General features: G+C 41.3%; 1 pseudogene; it reads left to right on the top strand.

The window, feature by feature from the left end:
* Positions 1-1,862: 1,862 nt before the first annotated feature.
* Positions 1,863-1,961, top strand: LOC120239977 (annotated as a pseudogene).
* The last annotated feature ends 20,076 nt before the right edge of the window (positions 1,962-22,037 follow it).

Here is a 22,037-nt window from a genome sequence, read left to right as displayed (position 1 = left end):
CCACCCCCCCCCCGTGTCCCTCCGTTCCTAAGAAAGAAAGAAAGAAAGAAAGAAAGAAAGAAAGAAAGAAAGAAAGAAAGAAAGAAAGAAAGAAGGGAGGGAGGGAGGGAGGGAGGGAGGGAGGAAGGAGAAAAAATGACTGACTCGGAAAGAAAATCATAAGACTATAGGTATGTTATGCATTTGGAAGGCCAACTTCTGGCATCATACAAGCTTGTATAATTGATTTACAAACTAATTTGCTAGGAAGAATAATATGCTGGTTAATTCTAGCAATGAGGATTGCCACAGATGTAAGAATGTAATAATTAAGAAAGTAAAACAAACAGAGCTACCCCATGGGCTTTCAAACTCCAGCACATATCAAAATTATCTAGAAGGCTTGTTAAAATGCATCTATTAAACAGGCTCACCCCCAGAGTTTCTGATTCAGTAAGTATGGGGTGGGAACTGAGAATGTGCATTCCTAATAAGTTCCCAAGTGAAACTGATGCTGCCCTTCCATCTGGGAGCACAATGAGAATCCTGACCTAGAGATCAGCTTTGGGAAGAGCATGAAAGGTTATGGAATGGGCAAAGACGGGTGCAAGAGGCACATGACTGAAATGTAGTGGGTGTCCAGTGCTGGGAAGTTTGAAATGGATGTGGATAAGGTCATGGGGAACTCTGAGAGCCAGAAAATGAAGAAAGGAGGGAAAGAAGGAAAGAAGGATGGATGGATGGATGGAAGGAAGGAAAGAAAGAAAGGAGAGAGAAAGAAAGGAAGGAAGGGAGGGAGGAAGGAAGAAAGGAAAGATTTTCTAAGGCGAGAGAGAAACATTAAATGTTTTTGATGAGAAACATCATGTATGTCACAACCTGTATTTCAGAAAGATAACTAGTGATGACATGAGGAGTCTGGGTCTCTTTGAGAGCAAAAAAATTTGGGCAGAATCTGTGGCTTTTCTGTATAGTTTCATGATACAGTAAACTGACAGAGAAATTAAATGAAATGACACAAAAAGAAATAATTCTTTAAACACCAATATTACAATCTAACAATATAATGTTATTGATTTATTTTTACAATATATCTTTAAGCAATATATATATATACTTTTTATTAAAATTTTAGAAAATATAGAAAAGGAGAGGAAAAAACCTCTATCACCTGTATTCCCACTACCTCCACACAACCACTAGTAATGTTTTTAACCTTATTTATTTTTAGTAACCTCTATACCTGTGGGGTTCAAATTCATCTGGAGACCAAGAGTCACATGCTCTTCGAAATGAACCAGCCAGGCATCCCAACCAAGAGCAATTTTTTAGTGTATTGTCTCTATTGTCACTTCATCTTTTTTTATGGACAAGAATATTTCATTTGTTGTGATCACACCATAGATAAAAAAATTTTCCTACCTTATTTTCTACAAATTCTTTTCCTAAGTCATTGTATGCTTTTGCTAAACACAACAACCTCCAAATGCAAATGCTACAGCATTTGTTGTTTGCCTATCTAATCATCCTATTCCAGATTTTCCCTGCTGGTTGAAGCCAATACTTTTTGGTTGACATCTCCTTTATCTGGCTTAAGTAAATCTTCATTAATATAAAGCAATCAAGGTAGTTCTCTCTTGCCAGAAACTGACTTAATGGCTTTCTTTCAGAAAGTGTCAAAGTTTTTTACTCTGAGAGTCAAAATTTTCCATGATTGTAACAGGTTGAACAATGCCCCCCAAAGCTATCATGTCCCAATCCTTGGACATATAAATGTCAGCTTATTTGGAAGATGGGTCTTTCCAGATGTGATTAAGTTAAGGGTCTTGCTGGATTAGCTGGGTGACCCTAAATGCCATCATCAATGTCCTCATAAGAGAGAGGCTTCCACAGTGCACATACTAAAAATGGAATCCTATAGACAAAATTGCATGGTCCTGCACAAGAATGACACACAAATTCATGAAGAGCTCCACATTTAAAAGAGGGAGAGAGGCAAAAGGAGATTTCACACAGGCACACAAAGGAGGAGTTGATATGAAAATGGATCAGAGAAGTTTGAAGACTGGACTGAGGTGGCCACATGACAAGGAACACCAGCAGCCCCCAGACAATGGAAGAGGCAAGGAGTGGATTCTCCCTTAGAACATCCAGAGGGAGCACAACCCTATCAGTGCCTTAACTTAATCCCAGTGATACTGGTTTTGGACTCCAAAACTCTGACAGAATAAACTTTCATTGTTTTATATCATCAAGTTTTATGTCATAGGAGCTATAGACAGCTAACACAGTGACCTAGTCCAAATCCTTTTTGAAACATTCTGTCCCAGTTCTGGTCAATAGGACACAATCTCTGAAACACAAGGTTCTTCTTAGAAAGATTTTCTTGCTCTTAGAAAAAGAAATGTGGGGGTGGAGGGGCAGGAGTCTAATTTTTCTGCTGGATGTTGCTGCATCTACCTATAACATTAAAACCATTGCAGCCATCTTATGACTATGCTGCAGGTCAGCATGAGAACAAGCCAATGAGCTAAAAGTGGGAGACCAGAAACACTGAAGAAAACTTGGCCCCAAGATGACATCATCAAACTGCTTTAATTAACCAGCTCTGGGACTTCCCTATTGTGACATTTTTTCTTATGCAAGATAATCTTCTAACGTGAGATTAATGTGATTTTTAGGCTACCTTTAGTTGGGTCTTTCCTTACTTTCAGCTGAAAGCAACATACCAGATGGATTACACAATAATTAAGAAATTGCCAAAATATGGGCCTGCAAACAACTGCCTGGCTTTTTAAATAAAGTTTTATTGGAACACAGGCTAATCCATAGACCACTGTCTTGTGCACTATAATAATAAAGCTGAGTAGTTGTGATGGAGATGGAATGGCCCACAAGCCTAAAATTGCACTGTCAGGCCCTATCAAAAAAAGTTTGCAAACTTTTGCCATTCTTGAATACATCCATTCTTTTATTGTTGCATCTGTTTTTCTAGTTTCTCTGAAAATTGTCTGCTCTGTGTAAATTTTTTAAACCTATTACTTGACCATACACATCCAAGTGCTATACAAAGAAAAAAGAGTCCAATAAGAAAATAAATAACACACTCCCGGAAACAATTTACAATCATCTCCCACTTCAGCTGTGATCTTCCCAGAGTCTGCCAAAGGTTGTAATCAACACATGGGACTGCATTTTCCACATATAAATAAGTACTGGTGACTACGACAACAAATTCAAAAGTGCAGTCTAATCTTGAGGAAAAAACTTTAAAAAAGCTTTTCTTTCCCTTTTTTAAGTTTAAATCAGCCAAACTAAACTTCCTCCAAGGCTGAATGCTATTAGTGGGATGTACATCACAGTGAATGTTATTACAGCTGAGAGAGAAGGGCCTGAGCAGTATCCAGCCAGCCTGAAGCACCCTACTTTATTGTTGCATCCTGTGCAGCGAGAAAGCTCCTATTCAGTGTCTAAGGCTGGACTCAAAGCTTATCATGTAAATGGAGCCAATTGTATATTTAATTGATGTTTTGACTCCATGCCACATTCTCTCCCTCTCTCTTAACAAGAAAGAGAAATCACTTCTTTATAGCAAGTTCCCCACATTGCCCTGCACTCTGAAAGCACCTTCCCTTAAATGATCGGGGTGGCAGGCAGTCCTGCAGTTAAAATTGTAGCTGCACACAAGCAGGTGGCAGGAGGGAGTCACTGACTAAACAACCTTTTGAACTTTGTGGGAAGGTCAAGCTGTAGCTGCCCCAGCCAAACACTTCTACTTACTTCCCTAGAAGCTGCTCAGGAGGCTCTCTTTGGGTACAAAAGAGCAAGATGTTCACATCTCTTAAGTTTTTCTGGGGGCTTGCAGGATGCCCCCTGGGGCAAAATGCAAATAAACTGGCAAGGTGCATAATCTGAATAATGTTTGCGGATGAGCCAAGCCTTGTCCTTTCGTCAGGAGGAATCATCTAGAACGAGTCTGGCATCCTGGAGCGAGTCCAGAGTAAACAGCCCCTGAAGGCAATGCTCTATAAATGCCCAGGATCTGGCTATGCTCTAACATACACACGCACCTCACTCACTCCTCACTCACTCACTCACTCACACAATGCAATGTGCAGCAAAAACACGAAACCCTCAGGAAAACAACCAGAAAACCAGTGTACCAGACTCAGAGAATGGACAGTCAGAGGCAGAAAGTTTCAAGTCCATGAATATTCAACAAGAATCAATGAAAGTGCTTTTGGAAAGCTCTGCACTGGCACTCCCAGCCTATTCCACAGCTACCTTCTTTCCAAAACATCTGATATGGAAGCTTTCTACTTCCTTTCCCAAAGAATGCTGGACATGTGCTTCGTTTTCCACATCAACTGTGCAAAAACAATGACCCTCCCATTTCTTAACTGAGACAGACATTAAAATCTGTGACTGAGAAAGCACTCATTTTATTGAAGGTTTTTAGTTCTTGTATTGTTTAAAGTTATAATGATAGTTAATACATAACTAAAGTAAATCAAATTTTTTATTTAAGAAGTTAGGATAAGAGCACTTAAAACTTGAGCATCTCTCCTTTTATAACTTCAAAAGGTTTGATACATGTTCACAAGAATCTCAATATAGAACCCTATAAAGTGAGCAGGAGTAGGGGTTATTTATTTGATAGAAACTGAAGTTCCAAGTGAGCAAACAACTTATAATGGTTGCACTGTTTTTCTTTTGACCAGGTTTATGATCATTATTAAAATTTGTCTATGTTTCTAAATAAACACAAAAACTTAGAAAAATTTAGAAAATTGTTCTTATAATTAAAAAACAAAACAGATAAGAAGAAACTTCAACCACACAAGGAAAAGAGCCTGTTTGGGAGGAAAATGCAGGTTTTAGTGTCAGGCACATGTACATAACTAGTGGGTGCTTCAGAAAAGCTACCTGGCTCTATCAGCCTCATTTTCTCATCTGTAAAATGGGCATAATAATATCTACCATGCAGGACTGTTGTAAGAATTAGAGATAAAATATTCAAAGCCCCTGGAATATGGTACAGCCCTAACAAATGGTAATTATCCACATTTGGAATATTTGCTTTCAAGGGTGGCATTAAGGCATCAGTTATTTGGAATTTTTATATAATTAAAAATATCTTTTATATACAATGCTCTGTCACATTTATAGACATATACTCTTTATACCCAACTCTTTATAGACATGCAGTACATAATAGAAAGTGCTTATTCCATTTTCCACCTAAACAATCCCTATTGTCAGACAACTATGTAGTTTCCCATCTCCACTCCTAAAAATAACACTGTGATGAAAATCTTCATATTAAAGCTTCATTGAATTCTCAAGATCAATTTCCGGAAGTAAAATTACTAAGTCAAAGACCGATGATCCTTGTGTTCTGATTGCTTTCTAAAAGGATGATAGCAAAGCTCACAGGCAAAAAGCAGTCGAGAAAAAGTGTGTGTAAGTTCACTCTTACTAGTCTGTCTCCATCACTCTGGAATCTGTGACAATGTGATCACAAAGAGAACAGCTTTTTGGTTTGGATTTCTATTTCCTTGGTGACTAGTGAGGTTGAATTTTTCCAAATATTTTTTAAGTGCATTTGGAAGTTAATTATTGTTTTCTTCTCCCATTTTTGAAGTCTTAATGTTTTTCCTCCAAATTTCTATGCATTCCCTACTTATATGAAAAATGTTAACCTTGCTGAGTAGCCCTGCTGCCTCAACCAAATGGGAAAGGACCAGCAAGGCAGAAATGACTCTAAGAGATGGACAATATTATAGGTCAAAGACAAATCAACTGAGTTCTCAGTAGAGATGGATCCCATGATTTCTTCAACTCTGGGAAGCTGTACAGCATCCAGGAAGTAAGCAAAACAGGAAGACAATCAAGTCACTAACATTTTTTGAATGCTAAATATGACTCTTCAGTCTTTTATGTAACAAATATTTTTGGGCAACTACTTCAAGTTAAGCTTTGTTCTAAATGCCAGGGATACTACAACAAAAAAAAGAGACAGGGTCTCCACTTTCAAGGAGCTTATTTATTGAATGCTTCCTGAATGTCAGCTGTGCTTCTAGAGGCCTTCTCATCAAGGGCTCAAAAGCTCCATGTGGTAAAACTGTATTTCTGTTTTCACATAAGGACACTGAATCTCAGGTTGGTGGACTTGACTAGCAGTGGACAGCAAGCAGTTCAGTGTTAGAGTAAGGATGTGAACCCAGGCACACAGGATCCTAAGCCCACATGTTTTCATGTTCCTAATAAATAAGATAAAACTTCAAGTACAGGCAGTCCTTGTGTAGTACAGCACTGTAAAACTGATGTGCAGGCTGAAACTGCAAAACAATCTTAATAAACACTGGGGAAATTACAATTGGTCCATGACCTTTAGGAATTTTTGTCAAAATATTAAAACACTCTCACTGTCAGTTATAAATGTATAGGAAAATGAAGAAAATAGTAAAACAAATATTTATGTAGCACACTGTAATTTAGCTGGTTGGAAATATTGAGAGCTGAAGTGTTTTATTTCTTTGTAAAAACTTACCTAGGATAATTAGGGCAGTGCCTGCCTTCTTGTCATATAACAAGGATCTTTTCCATGCCGTGGTAAATGGTCAGTCTCCTTTCTAAATTTGGATCGGCTTCACTGTTTCATTCTTTGCACCTTCCATGCAGTAAAATATGTAAGTGTCCCTATAATGTGATTTTCTTCTCCTTCTCCTTTTCCTTCTTCTCCTTCTTCTTCTTTTTTGCTGGCATCATTTCCCCTAGGACATCTTCATCTTTTTGTAATCCCCTCCTTTATAGTGATAAGTTCACCATCACTAAGTTCCTTTGGTTGCTTTTCTTGAGTCTCTAAAATGGCTCCAGTGTTAACATTCCTAGGCTCAAGGATATTTCTTAAACTCTATTTACAGTCAATTTGAATTTTACTTCCTACGTTATTATTTTTCATTTCTTTTTCCTCTTCCATTTTTGTCAGCCAATTCATTCCACTGATAATCCTGTAAACTGTCACATGGGTTATCACTGAAGACAAAGAGAGGCAACACAACTACACACTTTGCTGTCTATTGCCCAGTGACCAATTATCAACTGAGTCTGAAAGAAGCAACTTGACTGGTAAATAACTAATCATGATGCACATATTTAAGAAGTGATTTGTGTACTGATAAGTTAGTAGCAAAGTTCATACTCTATGCCAGTACTCACAGTTTATATACCATAATAACTGAAATTTTAACTGTGCTTTTGGAGGGGACTGTTTTCCTTTAACTAAACTAACAAAACTGTAGTGACTGAAATTCACACATATTAGAATTCTGCAAAAGGAGGATTACCAGTATTACCTTTGGGCTTCTTGGAACTGGGTCTTGCATAAATGTTACAGTGAAATGAGAGTACATTTTAAAGTAGTAAATGCTGATTTTTTATCTTGCCAGGTTGTCCCCCCACTCACCACCACCTTGTGTAAAATAGCAGGGTGTAGCCACAGAGAGCACTATTGTTTAATCATTCAGTTGAAAATCCAGCACATGTATTGTCTCTCTTCACTCCAGTGGACCTGCTTTTTTAGGATCATTCCATCTAGTTCACAAAGCAGTAGTGAAGATATTTCCTGTCTTCATGAAAAACACTTCCATCCTCTCTCTGCCCCAGGGAGGAAATGGAAAGAGAATGCTTATCCATCACAACAGGATGTAGAGCTGTGTACCTGGGTCTGCCCCCATGTCTCAGATGTAATGTACAATCATAACCAGGCACATATCTAAGCAATATGCCAAGTGTGCAGACCTCAACAGAAGTCAGAACAAACCTGAAGGAAGTTAGGCAGGGCAGCCAGCCCCAAAGATATTGAATATTTTCTGCCATAACATTCCATCTCCTTTGTGGCCTGGTTTTCATGGGACACTATATATGTCAGTGTGGGACAAGGGGAGGAGGGAGGTTGAGAAGCAGAGGGGTCTGCATTTGTCTCATCCTGGTGCAGATGTAATTGCTAAAGTGAGAAGAGGGACACCAGGAGATGGAGGTATATAAAAAGGGAAGGATTAGGGCTGCCAGCATCAGAGTTCATGCTAAGACCTTCACAGTTGGACAAAAGTATATAGTAAGGGGAAAGTACCTTACCTGGGGTTTCCCAGAGGCTAATATTGAATACACGTAGTTAATTGGGGTGGTGATACCAGAAAGATGGAAGATCAGGAGAGTATGAAAATGAACCATGGAAAGCAAGGAAGCAATACAGAATATGCCAATGAGCAGGTTGCTAATGTGAGGAGTCAGGGCTCAGTTGTCCTGGGGACCTCTGCAGGGTGATGTAGAAAACATCTCAGCGTTGTCTTATTCAAGGAATAAGAGAGCTGTTCAAACTCCTGGCTGAGGGCTACTTGCTATCTTTTAACTCCTTAGCTCATAGGGTCTGTCCTGCATTCAGCCAAGCACACTCCCAGAGGCCAGAGGGAGCCTGGAAGTAGAGTCACAAATCCTTACAGTATAAAAGCATCCGGAGTTTACAAAATGGTGATGGTGATTACCAGTGGATATGGGTAAGGCATCAGTAGTGTCTGCTACTGGGTTATAATTATGGCCTAGGTGCTATTCTAAGCACTTGGCATGTATTAACTCAGTCATACATGTAAGCCTACAACAAGCCGACAAGGGAGATACTATTATCATCTTTGTATAAATTAGGCACAGAGATGTTAGGTAACCTGCCCAAGCTCACAGCCTAGCAGTGGCAGAGGAAAAATTATAAACCGTGTAACCTCTGTACTATACTGCCAACACCCACAATGATGCATGCCTGATCTTCTCTACTTCCTTTGTTTTTCTACAAACTCTCTTAGATGTTTAAGACTTGCTGTATGGCTATGAAGTAGCTTCATTTGTAAATAGGATAATGGAAGAACACTTAGGGGAGTGAAGCACTTTACATGAGAAGGGTCCCCAACATGATTAATTGCCAGCCAACTCTAGACAGGATACCTGAGCTTCCATGTAAGAGAGAAACACTATACTCTTGTTGAAGCCACTGTATTTGGGACTCTTGCATTACAATGGCCCAATCTGTATTCTAATTAATACACAGGATAATGTTGGAGCTTTAGTTACTGCTCCCAGACACTAAGCACAAAAAGATACGTGGAACCAGTCCTGCCACAACACTAAGACCTTATATGGGAGGCGCTGCGTTAGCATCTGTATACTTGCATTCCCACTCCAGTTGTGCATGTATCTTCTTTTGCTTTGACTGAAAGAAGGGCTCAGCCCCTTCTTGAATTCCCTTTCCTCGTACAGGGAGCTGGAACAAGAGACAACATGACTGCATCTTCTCTGGCTCCTCCGCGAGTCACTGCTTGATTCTGAGTCTGTCTCACCAAACCAGTCCTGAGGTCTCGGTGCCCAGAGCTGTCAGCATACCTCCCACTCCTTGTTTGTGTTGGCTTGTGTCACTGTGCCACGCTGGAGGTGTCAGCTAGAGCTGTTTACTCTTAATTTAAAAACACCTCGAAGTGTTCTTAAAATTCTGCTTTGAGCAGCAATATGAACAGGAATGGCAATGAGGCAAGAAAATAATGGAGATAAAATAGAATATAACAAAATTGTGTCGAAATTACATGGAATACCATAAAGGAACTTTTGAAAAAGTGATGTTATTTAAATCCAACCACATACACATACATACACATATTTGCATTTGTACACATGTATATAACTTCAGGATATCTTATGATTTTTATGGAGCTCAGCCATCCACACTGCACACCATGTCACAGGTTAAATGCAACTCCAAAGCACAGTCTTCTAGATGAAAAAAACAACTAAAACACAGATTTCAAGTACTAGTTTAGCATGCCTGAAAAATAATAGCATATAAAATCAGATTCTTGTTGCAGAAGCCACCATCTAAGCTTCCCTGATTTTTGTGAGGTCAAGGACCATCTGAAAGTGAGACGTGGACAGAACCAGACCACACAAAGTGAAGGGCTAAATATCTGCTGATGGAGAATCACCAACTGCCCAGTTAGAAAATCATTTGTCAGTGCTCCAGGAAACAGGCTCAAAGAGCAGATCACCAAACTAGCCAGCAGAACAATCAGGGCCCAGATCTCATCTCTTCAACACTTAACCACACTTTCTGGTCTCCCTATTCTACTACTCTTACATTATGATGTCACACTGCAGCACCACCTGAGAGGGAAATTCCTGAGTCATAATCCCTCTCTCTTCACCACTGTCTTAGTTCCTAGTCATGCTGCTCAGCCACCTGCCTTACCCAACTCTGACCCAGGCCCTGGCCACCTGTCTTCCTTGCAGGCAGTAAGAAGAGGAAGTTAAAAGGGATGTCAGGAGCGGAGCGGGGCATGCTCTTCTTTGCAAGTTGGGAGGCTGAAGCAACAATGACAAGAGAGGTCCAGCACTGCCTCCCTTCTGCAGCCCAAAACCAACATCCAGGCATCGACCTCTCTGCCTCCCTCCTACATGCTGACACACAGTCTCTTTGTGTTGAAGTTTTCAGCACTGAAACCCACCATCTCTGTCTTCTTTCTTGGAGCCACCCAAAGGGAGGCTTGTGACCAAGCAGAAGAATACTTTTTAGGTTTTGCTCTAGAACCAAGGCATTGACATTTTCCAGCCCCTAGGTAGGTACAAATTGTCTTATCAGAGTGACCCACACAATGCCAATATTGATGGAATATGAGTTCTTTCTGCCTGGAAGAGAAGGGCCTTGCTCCTGATGGGCTGGAAAGGGAGAAGATAGGAGAGTGGACAGTCCATAGTATATATTTGTATCACTAATGTCATCTATTCCAACCCTCACTCAAGCAGCATTTCGCAATGTAACATTTAATCATTGTTTTCAAAGATTATCTAAAAGTTATTCTAAATTCACAAAACATTTAGGGAAATATGATCATGATTAGCTTTTTCAGCAGTGGTTCTAGCTTACAACTTCAAAATATAATCTCATGGAAGTAGGCCCTGCAAAAGACAAGAAATGGAGAAAACATATTGCACATTAGCACTGGTCTTTGTCTACTTTTGCTGTTTATTTATTTAAAGAAAGAGAGCGCGTGATAGGAGAGGGGCAAAGAGAGCCCCCAGCATGCATAGAAGAAAAAATAATTGCAGAAATAAATAAAATTAATGTAAGTTGTAATATGTGCTATGAGAAAAATGAATATTAAATAAAGGAGAGGATGCTCTACACCTAAGCTCTCCATGGAAAACTTGGCCAGGGGTTGTATACAGGTAGTTTATTTTGGGAAGTGCCGCCAGGGAAGAGAAGTAGGGACTAGGGAAAGGAAAAGAAGGAAAGAAGAAAAGCTGAAACTAGGGTAGAATCTTAAGTTGGTCACTGCTGTGGTTCATGGGGAGGATCCTGTAGGAACACTGAGGAATTGTATAGAATGCTCCTCAAAGGGAGAGAGTAGCATTGGCCCATCAGCTTCCATTGGTCTTGAGTTGTCAAACTCCCTCCCATTCCCAGGCTAAGCTATAAAGCTCAGAAAAACCCTGGTGTCTCTGGAATCCTGGAGCAGAAACTGAAAGAAGCCAAGTCCAGCTGAGGCTGTCAGGTGACACCTGAACAGGGCTATTTCTGTCACAATGGCTGGAATAAGAGGTGGGTTGAGTGGGTTTGAGGCAGGCAAAAGAGATGATCTGCTTAGGTGGGTGGGTTGGAATAGGATTCTCTGTGGAGGAGGTTTCAAGGCTGAGATCTAAGGAACTGAGAAACTAAGAATAGCAAGAGCTGGGAGGAGAGTGTTTTTAGGTACTGGAAACAGCATGTTAAATGGCCCTGAGAAAAAAGCTTGCACCTTTCAGGAACTAAAAAATCAGGGCAACTATGGTGAAGAAGGGGGCAAGGCAGCCCAATATGTTATAGTAAGAAGGAAAGAGGCCAGATCATGCAGAATCCTGGAGAGCATGGTATAGATTTTATTCTAAATGAATATGAACTCATTCAATGAACCTTACTAATTTCCAAGAACAGGTATGAAGCTGAGAAATCATTCTACTTTGAGAAGGACAAACTGGTTGACAGTACCACTGAGCAAAGATCCATAATGGGGCCAAAATTAAGGACTTACTTCCAAGTTGGGGCAGGAGTAATGGTTTGTCTTGGGCTGCACAGCCAGGCTCAATAGGCAAGAATCCAGTTTTTAACACATTGTCAATGAGAACAATTTAGAACGAAAGCTGGGATACAACCAGGAGCAGGACTGGATGGACACTGGGGAACTCCTACAGGTCAGGATGCCTTAGTCTCCTTTGTGTTAGCAGGGATCATCATTTTAGGAAAAAATCTCAAGTCTCCAAGACCTGGGAGAACAAGAATTCTGAATGGAACTCTTGTCCTGGGAGCTCCTGACTCTCCTCTTGAGGTGCCTTTTCATCCTCCCCTGAGAAGTCCTTCTCTCTGATGTCTGCTGCAACTGCTGGGCTGAGCCCAAAGGGAGGCATTAACGTTCTGATCCAAGCCTCAACAAAACCCCTTTCCCTTGAGATATTTGTGGAACAGAAATAGCTTGTCTATGTTTATTTAAACATATTTGCCACATGATTAATGAGTAACATGAAACGTTTACACCTGGGAATCATTAAACATGTAATTTTCATTTCCCTTGCCTGTCTGACCTTTCCTTAGCTTACAGGTACAGCACTATACATCCTGTCTCTGTACTACCTTTTATGGTTGTGTTGCTCAGAGTAGGCTAGATGCTTAGCAAGAGTAAAATGCCAGTGGCTTAATGCAACAAGTTTATTCTCATTTCTGTCACAGTTTCATGCAAGATTGCAGTGAAGTTCCACACAGTCATTTAGGGATCCACTCATTCCTTCTTAGAGTTGTGCTTTCCTCTGAGTATTTGGACTCATCTTTATTTGCAAAGCAGAGAAGCAAAATGAGCTCATTGAAAAAGTGCCTCGTCTTCAATGAGGCACATTCACTCTGATGAGAACTAGTCTGATCTCCCAGCCCTGTCTTTTCCCCTGATACACAGGATTTAAGAAGTGCCATGAGTGGGAAATCCAAGAAGAGGAGACCTTGGATACCACTGGCCACCAGCAGCCTCCACTACAATGGTAAATGATAACAAAGCACCTTTCTAGCCTTCCATGTCAAATATGGAAACTGAAATGTGCTTTATCATGTAATAAAGGGCGGAGACAAAGAAATATGTGTGGCTTCCTAAAAAGCATATAATAACAATATGGAGTATTCAACTACATTTAGGTCTTTTTCCTTCCATGACTCCATAGTTCTGAAACTTCTAAGCCAGCAAATTTTTTTATTAAGCTTTGTTTTTAAGTATGGTAAAATATACATAACACAAAATTTACTATTTTAACCATTAGTTGTACATCTCAGAAAGTGTTAAGTACATTTACATTGTTCTGTTGCTAATCTAAAAAGCTCTCTATATAACTTCAGACTCATAAATTAACATTCAAGAAAACTAGTAAGATCTATCTTTACAATTACCCACATAAAGAAAGACTGTAAACAGTTTTTAAAAGTTCTATGAGAGTACTGTTATTTTGCCTTAACATTAACTTATAGTATACTGTTCATAATCAAGGAGTATTACTTATTCTTTTGTTTGTTTTATAGTTCTGATAAAATATATGACTCTAGAACTATCCTCAGGTGAGGCCAGACGATGTACATAAAGTGGAGAGGATGTAGAGCTCATAATTAAATCGATGTCTGATATAAGACTTGAATAAATTCTCCTCTGACTTTCCATAGTTCTTGTTTCATAACATGATAAACCCTTTGAATTGAAAGGGTCTCTGCAAAGACCACTGTCATGGTTTTTCTCACAGTGCCTTGAATACATGTCTGTATACAATCCTCTACTGGGCTATACCAGCCTGTGGGTACAGTGAAACTACCCCACTGTAAGTATCTGAACTAACGGCTCTTTGTCCCATGTTTCAGCCCACCTCCAAGTGTCACCCAACAGAGAGTCAGCAAATAGTGTCTTATCCAGGTTCAATGTTCTGCTCTAGACCTCCTTTAGGTGGGCTCTTCTGAAGCTTCTCACCACTGCCTCCACCATTGGTACTGGCTCCCATGGACAATGCTAAGACCCAAAACCTGGGAGCCATCACCTAGGAAATGTTCCCGAGGCTGTGACTCCTCCTGATGCAGAGGCTGCTCTTCCCAGGGGTCAAAGCCTCAATGTGATTTGGGCATAAATGCAGAGCAGGGCTCCCTTCCATATTTCCTAGAAGCTAGAGAGCCTTCTCCCCATTGGACAAATCTCTACTACATGTGGGGAGCCTGGAGAACACTCACTGGCTTGATCTCTTTATAGCTTCTTCACCCCCAGCAACCCCCAAGTACTGAGCACAAATCTTACCCTTGTTGGATCTCTTCCCCCAGAGCAAAGAAGCTCAGCAAGAAAGTTCCCTATGCTTCTAGCTCCATTAGTCTTTCATGCAGCCCAGGACATGTCTGAGCTCAAGATCATATACTTTATGTTTTGGATCTTTTCTGGACATCATCATCATAAGCTCTCTGAAGACAGGTGAGCTTATGTCTTCTGTGTGCTTAGCATAGAAAGTACCAAAGCTATTACCTGCCTGATAATGAATGAATAAAGGAACAAAGATGCACAGGACAGTTTCCTGGGTGACCTAACCATTCCAAGGCAGGTAGTAGAAGGCTGTCATATTGTTTCCAAAGCAATTGTTTTTATACATATAGAGGTTTTATACATACAACTTACTATGTTTCTGATCTCTCCAAATCTGACATTTTCCACTTAACCACTAAAGGTTAATATTCATCAGCACTGGAGGGTGAAAAACCTTACCAGATTCAACCAGAATGACTAGTTATGTTTTATACTCAAATAATCATAATATTATTATTTAAAAAAAAAAAAAACAAAACCTCCAACCAAGACTGCTCCTTCCGTGTACTGTGACCCAAGCAACAATGGAGGGCGTGGTAATCAGATACCTGAGCTCTTCACAATGTTGCAATGAATGATTCTTTTCTTTCTCTGCTTGCTGGTCTTTTCTAGTCTTGCTTTCCATTTCACAGCTTTGTTAAACGTTCAGGTCAAGGTCAGAGCAAGGGACTATTTCTGGGTAGAAGGAACTGAATTTGACCATACAGGGCCTCTCCCCATGGAAAACACTTAGCGCCCAGCCAAGGAGTCTGTCTCTAGATTCCAGCAGACAAAAACAAACAAACAAACAAACAAACGAAAGAAAAAACTTTCCTCAAGAAGATGTCAATTTTGCTTTGTTTTGTCCCAAGCTAATCCTGTTTCAGGGTTTACAGGTAGCAGTGCCCAGCAAAGGGGAAAGAACTAAACCTGCATTCTATTTCTAGCCCTTACTCCAGCACTCTGCGACCATATCCTGACCACCTTGGCTTTGTGTCACCCCAGCCTTATCCTGGCTGTAAACTGCCACCCTCCACCATTCTCTCCTTACTGTAGAGTTGTGTGTAACACTCAGAAAGATCCTTTAAAACTTCAAACCCAAGTAGTTTATTACAAGGAGACACTAGTATCAACTAGCCTAAAGGGGGTTCTGGGAATGAACTCAAAAGTCTGGCTTCCAGTACTTGTATCATTAAAAGCCTAAAACTGACTGCTTAGGAGTGGGGATATGGGAATACACAATCATCTAAGGGAGGAGAATTCATCCCTTACCTGGCAGACACAAAAATACCCACAAAATTTCCTCTTACAGGAAGCCATGGCAAACCACTCTGTACCCAGGCCCCATTTTAGGGGTTTACTCTGGTCTGGTGGGAGTCATTTGCAGCACTGGCATCCATAAATTGTTGAAGCAAATAAGCCTGATCCTTCCAGTGAGGAGAGGAAAAAACATTCCCTGTTGAAGATGTGAGTCCTGGTATATTAGGTGAAAAGAAAAGTAATCATGAAAAACAGTAGAAGCCATTTTTCTGATACTTTGTACAAACCATGATTACACATGATGCTGCAGCCATGCTTCTGGAGTCAGTGTGGCTTTCCCGGAGAAGATACACTTTAGAGGAGAACAGCTGAATCAAACAGTGACTTCACCTTTTAGGCACTATGTGACCTTGAGCACACATATCATGTCCTGTCCTAAGTTGCTTCTACACAATGGAGTTTCTAAATGGACCTAATTGATCATATTTCGAAACAAATGAGAATATGCCTATAAAACGTTTTTAGCTCTGTGTCTGAATGTGTCAACTACTTTATGAATGTTACCTACTAGCAATAATAATAATAATAATAATAAAGCTCATAGAAAAAAATGTCATATCCAGGGAACTCATGAATGATGAGCAAATAGAACTGATCCTATGAACTTCTTTTGGCCTAAAGCATCTTAACAAACACTTCTATCTTAGCATCTATAAAATGCCATTTTGGGGGCGCCTGGGTGGCTTAGTCGGTTAAGCGTCCGACTTTCGCTTAGGTCATGATCTCGCGGTTCGTGGGTTCGAGCCCCGCGTCGGGCTCTGTGCTGACTGCCAGCTCGGAGCCTGGAGCCTGTTTCAGTCTGTGACTCCCTCTCTCTCTGACCCTCCCCTGCTCACGCTGTCTCTCTCTCTCCTAGAAATAAATAAAAATATTTTTAAAAAAAATGCCATTTTGTACTCTTTGTTCACTTGTTTAATATCCCCATTATTCTGAACCTCCTCTCTTTCACTGTTGTATCACAATATCTCTCTAGTACATGTCTTACAGAATCTTTGTTGAGTGAATGAAAAGCAAAGTCATACATTAATAACTGAAGGAGTAAGCAAACAAAAAAGAATACTCTTTGGAAGGTATTTGTCTCATTAGCCAAAACAATTGTTTCTTACACAAATTATTTCTTTAAAAAATAGTATTTTGCTTATTTATTATACCCTATTTTCACTTTCTCTCTTCTGTCAGGAATGCCAAGTCCCAGATTCAGAATACTTTAGGTGCTAAAAGCATTAAACACAGTCTTCAAATCCATGAAAGATTTTTAATGGAATGAGCCCATATTCAACTTTGCTGTGACCTGCAGATGTAGAAGCTAGGGATTTCAGATGGACGAGAGGAAAGAAAGGCAATACCTGCACAAACAAGCATCTTACTATGGAAATCTCTAGGAGGAGACAAATATCCTAAGTTTTCTAAAGGAAGGACTATGTACAAGCAGAGTGAATCAAATCTTGCCTGGATGCTCATTCTTGCTCTGGCAGTAGGCTGTTGGAGCTCACTACAGATATGGTGCCAGGGGGCCCAGTTTAGTTTGTAGAATGTTGTCTAATTCATCAGAAAAATTGGAGTAGATGTATTGAAAAGTAAGAGAAGCAACTTCAGCAGTTTATCAACTAATGGCAGACCATTCTTTCAGATCAGAATTTATGAATTTATTCAAACCATTATTAAAGCTTTTTCAAATGAATCTGAGCTCCTACTAACAGGTCTAGCTATAGAATTTGCAAATCCAGGTGCAAAATGAAAATGCAGAATCCTCTTAGTATTAAACATGTCAAGATGGGAGCAACAGAACGGTAACCCACATATGGGTCACCTCTGAGCAAGGGACCTGAGTAACTGCACAGGTGATAGGCTCTAAAACCAGCCCTGCCTGCTAATGACTACTTAGAAAGTCAAGCACCAGCTATGCACAATTTCTCCATAGCAGTCCAGCTGCTGCAGTAGAAAAACAAGAACCAGACACCATTAACACCTCAAAGTCAGCCCTCTCCAGAACTACCCACTGCCTCCTAGCCTCCATCAGATGGCCAGTTTCCAATAGTGTTGTCCCCTTATAAGTTTTCAGTGATCATAAAACAGTTAAAAGATTAAATACACACAAACACACACACGCACACACAACCACACCGTTTCTAAAGCCCTACAGAGTTACCTCCTTGACTTTTGCATTTGGTGTTGAATGATGTTCCTGAGTGGGAGTGTCTAAATAGAGACATCACACATCAAAGCCAAAAAGGCCAAATTCAAGGCTGGAAACCAAAATCCCAGGGGAAACACTGTTAGGAGACACGCCCCCGAAGTCTCTGCTCACACTGTAAGCCGCACAAGTAAATTGCTTTCTGAATATTCCCTTCGAAACTCCGGGGTTGGGGGTCCGGGGGTGGGAGGGCCTGAAATGGCTGTAATTGCAGAGTGAAAAGAGAAGCTGAGATAACAGGGAGCAGGGGCGGAATTTCTTTCTCGCTGCTGGATAATTTGATAAGAAACCTGGATTCTGAGCGGCCTCACAATGGCCTATTTATCCGGCTCTCACGCACCACCCGCAGCCCCGGCTGGGAATCACGGGGGTGGCAGTCGTCCCCGGAAAACGGCGGCGCTCCGGCACAGGAAAGCCAGCTGATAAACTGATCTGCAGACAACGCTTCTTCCTTCCTGGGAAGCAGCCACAAAGGCAGCCAGCTGACCTAGGCCAAAGCTGTCCCTCGGCGGAGGAGGGTGAGGGGTGGGAGGAGGGAGAGCGGCGGGGTGGGGGTGGGGATGGGAGGAGGCAGGGAATCGCCGACCTCCTCCTTTCTAAAGTTTCCTTTGGCAAAAGCAATCACACGGCGTTATTCGGCAGAGCCCACACTAGCACAGCTGCGTGAGAGTGTGGGCTCCAGTCTTTCCAAGCCGGGCAGTCGGAAAGGCGCGATCCCACCCCCACCCCTCTACCCGGCCCCTCCGCCGCCAGGCTGCGGGCGGTAGGCCCTTCCGGCCGGGGCTGGGTTGGCCCGGGCTGGGAACGAGTTTGGTGCCGGGGACGGGAACCAACTGGCAAAGCCCTCCCGGACTGCAGGGTGGCCCCTCCCTGCAGCCTTTGGTCAAAAGCAAAAAGAAACACAGATATTTGTGTCACCCTATTAAGCACACAGGGCTTTGAATGGTGCACCAGGCGCAGAGTTCTCATCCTCTCCTTGGCAGGGTGGCCGGGTAAATACAATAAAAAGCAGGAGGTAAGTTTCTAAAATTTCCTGCTGAACTTCCTTGGAGACACAGAACCTTAATAATTAATTTCTATTCTTTTTCTCTCTCCCTTTTTTTCAAGTGAAAACATCTTATTTTCGTGTTATTTTTTAAAAAAGACAATTAGAAACATGGGCAGGAGGTCAGATGGAGGACGTTGAGATGCTCCAGGCACTCCCCAGGAAGCTCTGTTTCGGGGAGAGCTGACCCAGCAGCTGGTCCCTGCTGCTCTAAGATGTGTCCTTTCACTTTTTCACTCCCCAAACAATTTGGTTTGGAGTCTTGAGAGCCTTGGAAAGAGCTGCCTACAGAGCAAAAGGTCTGGAAAGGGCAGTCCCCCATAGAGCAGAAACCCAGGGGATGAGAAACGAGCTCTGTGAACTTGCGGACCTACGCCTGCTGGCCTGGGGTGGGGGTCTCCAGGCCTCCAGACCTCCAGGCTGCAAGTGGGGTGGTCAGCTGAGAGCCAGGATGCGCTTGATGTGCTTTCCAAATTGTACACAACTCCCACAGGGAAATAAAGGCATGGAGGGGGTCAGATCTTCAGCTGTTTGTATGCCCTGCAGCAGGAGGCACTATTTATCATCAGTCCGCTGATACCTTACTCCAGAGGGCTCCAAGGAGCCCAGATCTCTTCCCCCCAGGTAGGATCCTGGACCCACACATTCCATCTACTAAACTTTTCTTTTTCAGTATACTACCATCAACAGTATTGTCAGCCTTCTGGGCTTGAGGTCCGGAAAGAATTTCCTCCAATTTAGTGCCTGTAAGGAAGTGCTTTGGAGAGGATAAGGCATTCCATGCCTAAGGGCACAAGGTCTCTGAATTGACTCTTCCATAAACAATGCTCTATTCCAAGGGACCGAGCTGTCTCTTGACTTGGAAGAACAAAGAAGTTGCGGTAAAGATCCCTGATGTTCTATGGCATCTTGGAGACCTAAATTCATTAGCTCTTGCTAAGTAAGACTTTCCTGACTTACCAGGAACTGTCTTCTAGTGAACCTAAAGGTCCTAAAGTGCTAACCTAAAGAGATCCTTCCACCCCCACACACAATCTCCCACATCTTGGGGTTTGGGTAGAGTGTGTAGCAGAGAAAGATGTGAGGGAAGCAAGCAGTGGTCACCTTTAGCATGAAATGAACTTCTTGGAGTTTTTATATTCACCTATCCACTATGAGGCATTATTTGCTATAGTGCTTCAGGTAAATGAAAAGTACCTCTTACCTAGGAATAAATTGAGAATCCTGTGTGAGATCCAATTATTCATATTATAGTTTTGGACAATAAGGAAAAGAATATGAACTGTAGTGACTCTTTTCAGATGAAGGCGACTTTGTATTTGCCAGGTCACAAGTTTTATGATCTATTCTTGATATCAGTATCATTGCAAAGACAAATGTCTCTGTAAAATTAAATCATTCCCTCAACACTTGTTTAATAAGCTCTCACAGGAACCTGTTGAGAAAGGCTGGTCTTTCCCTCCCAGATTCTATCTTCGACTGTGGCTGTCCCCATACTCCCAATGGGACAATCCCTAAAACGAATGAGCTCTAAGCATTCCAACCCCATCCATGGCTAATCCCTCATCCAGAACCCTTGTTTCTGCATTTATTGGATTGCAGACCTTGCACCTTACTCCAAATGGCTCTCGCTGTCTCCTGCTTCCACTCTGTCCTCAGCTCGCAGATCTAATGACAGACATGAGACTTTCCTGGCTTTGACTCTCCATAGTCCTTAAGTCTTGCTCCTCTCAGTAACTCCCATGCTAGACCTATTGGCCTCTATAGCAGATGCCTCTAGAAGGCCTCATTTTCTCCAGCTCCCCACGATGGGGTTCTGACACATGCTGCCCTTCAAGTTGCTGATAACACAACATCAGATAGTAAATACCTAAGAGACCTCAAGTTTGTGGTCAATTACTACCATGAAAAAGTGCACAAGAATACCATGGTTTTCTTACAAGGAAGTGATTAAGATTCAAAACTGTCTACATTCAGTATGTCTACAGAATGGCCTCTTGTTTAGATTTGGTCATGTTCACTCTTGTATACAGTCCTCTCTTCTCCCTCCCATTTCTACACTGATTTTGATAGAATGAGCTCTGCAAAGAGCAAAGTTAGTACCTTCCTATAAGTAAGGATTAAAAACGTTATAGAGAGCTCCAGCCCCAATCTACTGTCACACTAACCCCACTGGTCAAGCTGCATCAGAAAGAACAGAATTTTAGTCACCAAGACTATTTTTCAACATCAAAGTCCTTCTACTAAATAAAAAGTACTACAGCAGCACAGAAAACATTCTGATAGGTTCTCAGAAAGCTGAACACAGAATACCATATGACCCAACAATTCCATTGAAAACAGGTATTCAAATACTTGTATATCAATGTTCATAGCAGTGCTAGTCACAGTAGCCACAAGGTGCAAACAACCCAACATCTATCAATGGATGAATGGATAAACAAAATGCAGAATATTATTCAGCCTTAAAAAGGAATGAAGTACATGCTAACAACATAGGAAAATCTCCAAAATCTTCTAGGTGAAAGAAGACAGAAACAAAAGGCCATATATTATATCATTCCATTTATATGAAATGTTCAGGTAAATCCAAAGAAACACAAAGCAGATTAATGATTGTCAGGGGGTGAGGAGAAGGGAGGAATGGGGACTGACTGCTTAATGGGTATGTCATCTCCTCTGGCAGTGATGAAAATGTTTTGGAACTATATAATGGAGATGTTGGACAGCATGTGAATGTACTAAATGGCACTGAATTGATCACTTTAATATGGTCAATTTTATGTTTTGTGAATTTTACCTCAATTTAAAAAAATCCCCCACCTTTGAAGGCTCAGTTTATTCAAGTCATTCTCTTCCAGATGAACATTCTTTGGGTAATGGAAAAATGAATGGGGAGAAGTTAGGAGTATAAAAGTGACAGGTGTCCACTTTTCTTCTATTTAGTTGATCACAGTGATGATGATGACAGTGATGATAATGGTAGCTTACAATGAAAATGAAGAAAGGAGGATTTAAAGGGGTCCTGCGGGTCAGGGCAATACAGTATTCAATACAATACAATACAGCTTACCTGGAG

This window comes from Hyaena hyaena, unplaced genomic scaffold, assembly GCF_003009895.1.
Source record: "Hyaena hyaena isolate Hyena2069 unplaced genomic scaffold, ASM300989v1 scaffold_241, whole genome shotgun sequence".
In the NCBI taxonomy this organism is placed as follows: domain Eukaryota; kingdom Metazoa; phylum Chordata; class Mammalia; order Carnivora; family Hyaenidae; genus Hyaena; species Hyaena hyaena.
The sequence above is the reverse complement of the archived record's forward strand: the minus strand, read 5'-3'. Positions and strand labels throughout refer to the sequence as shown.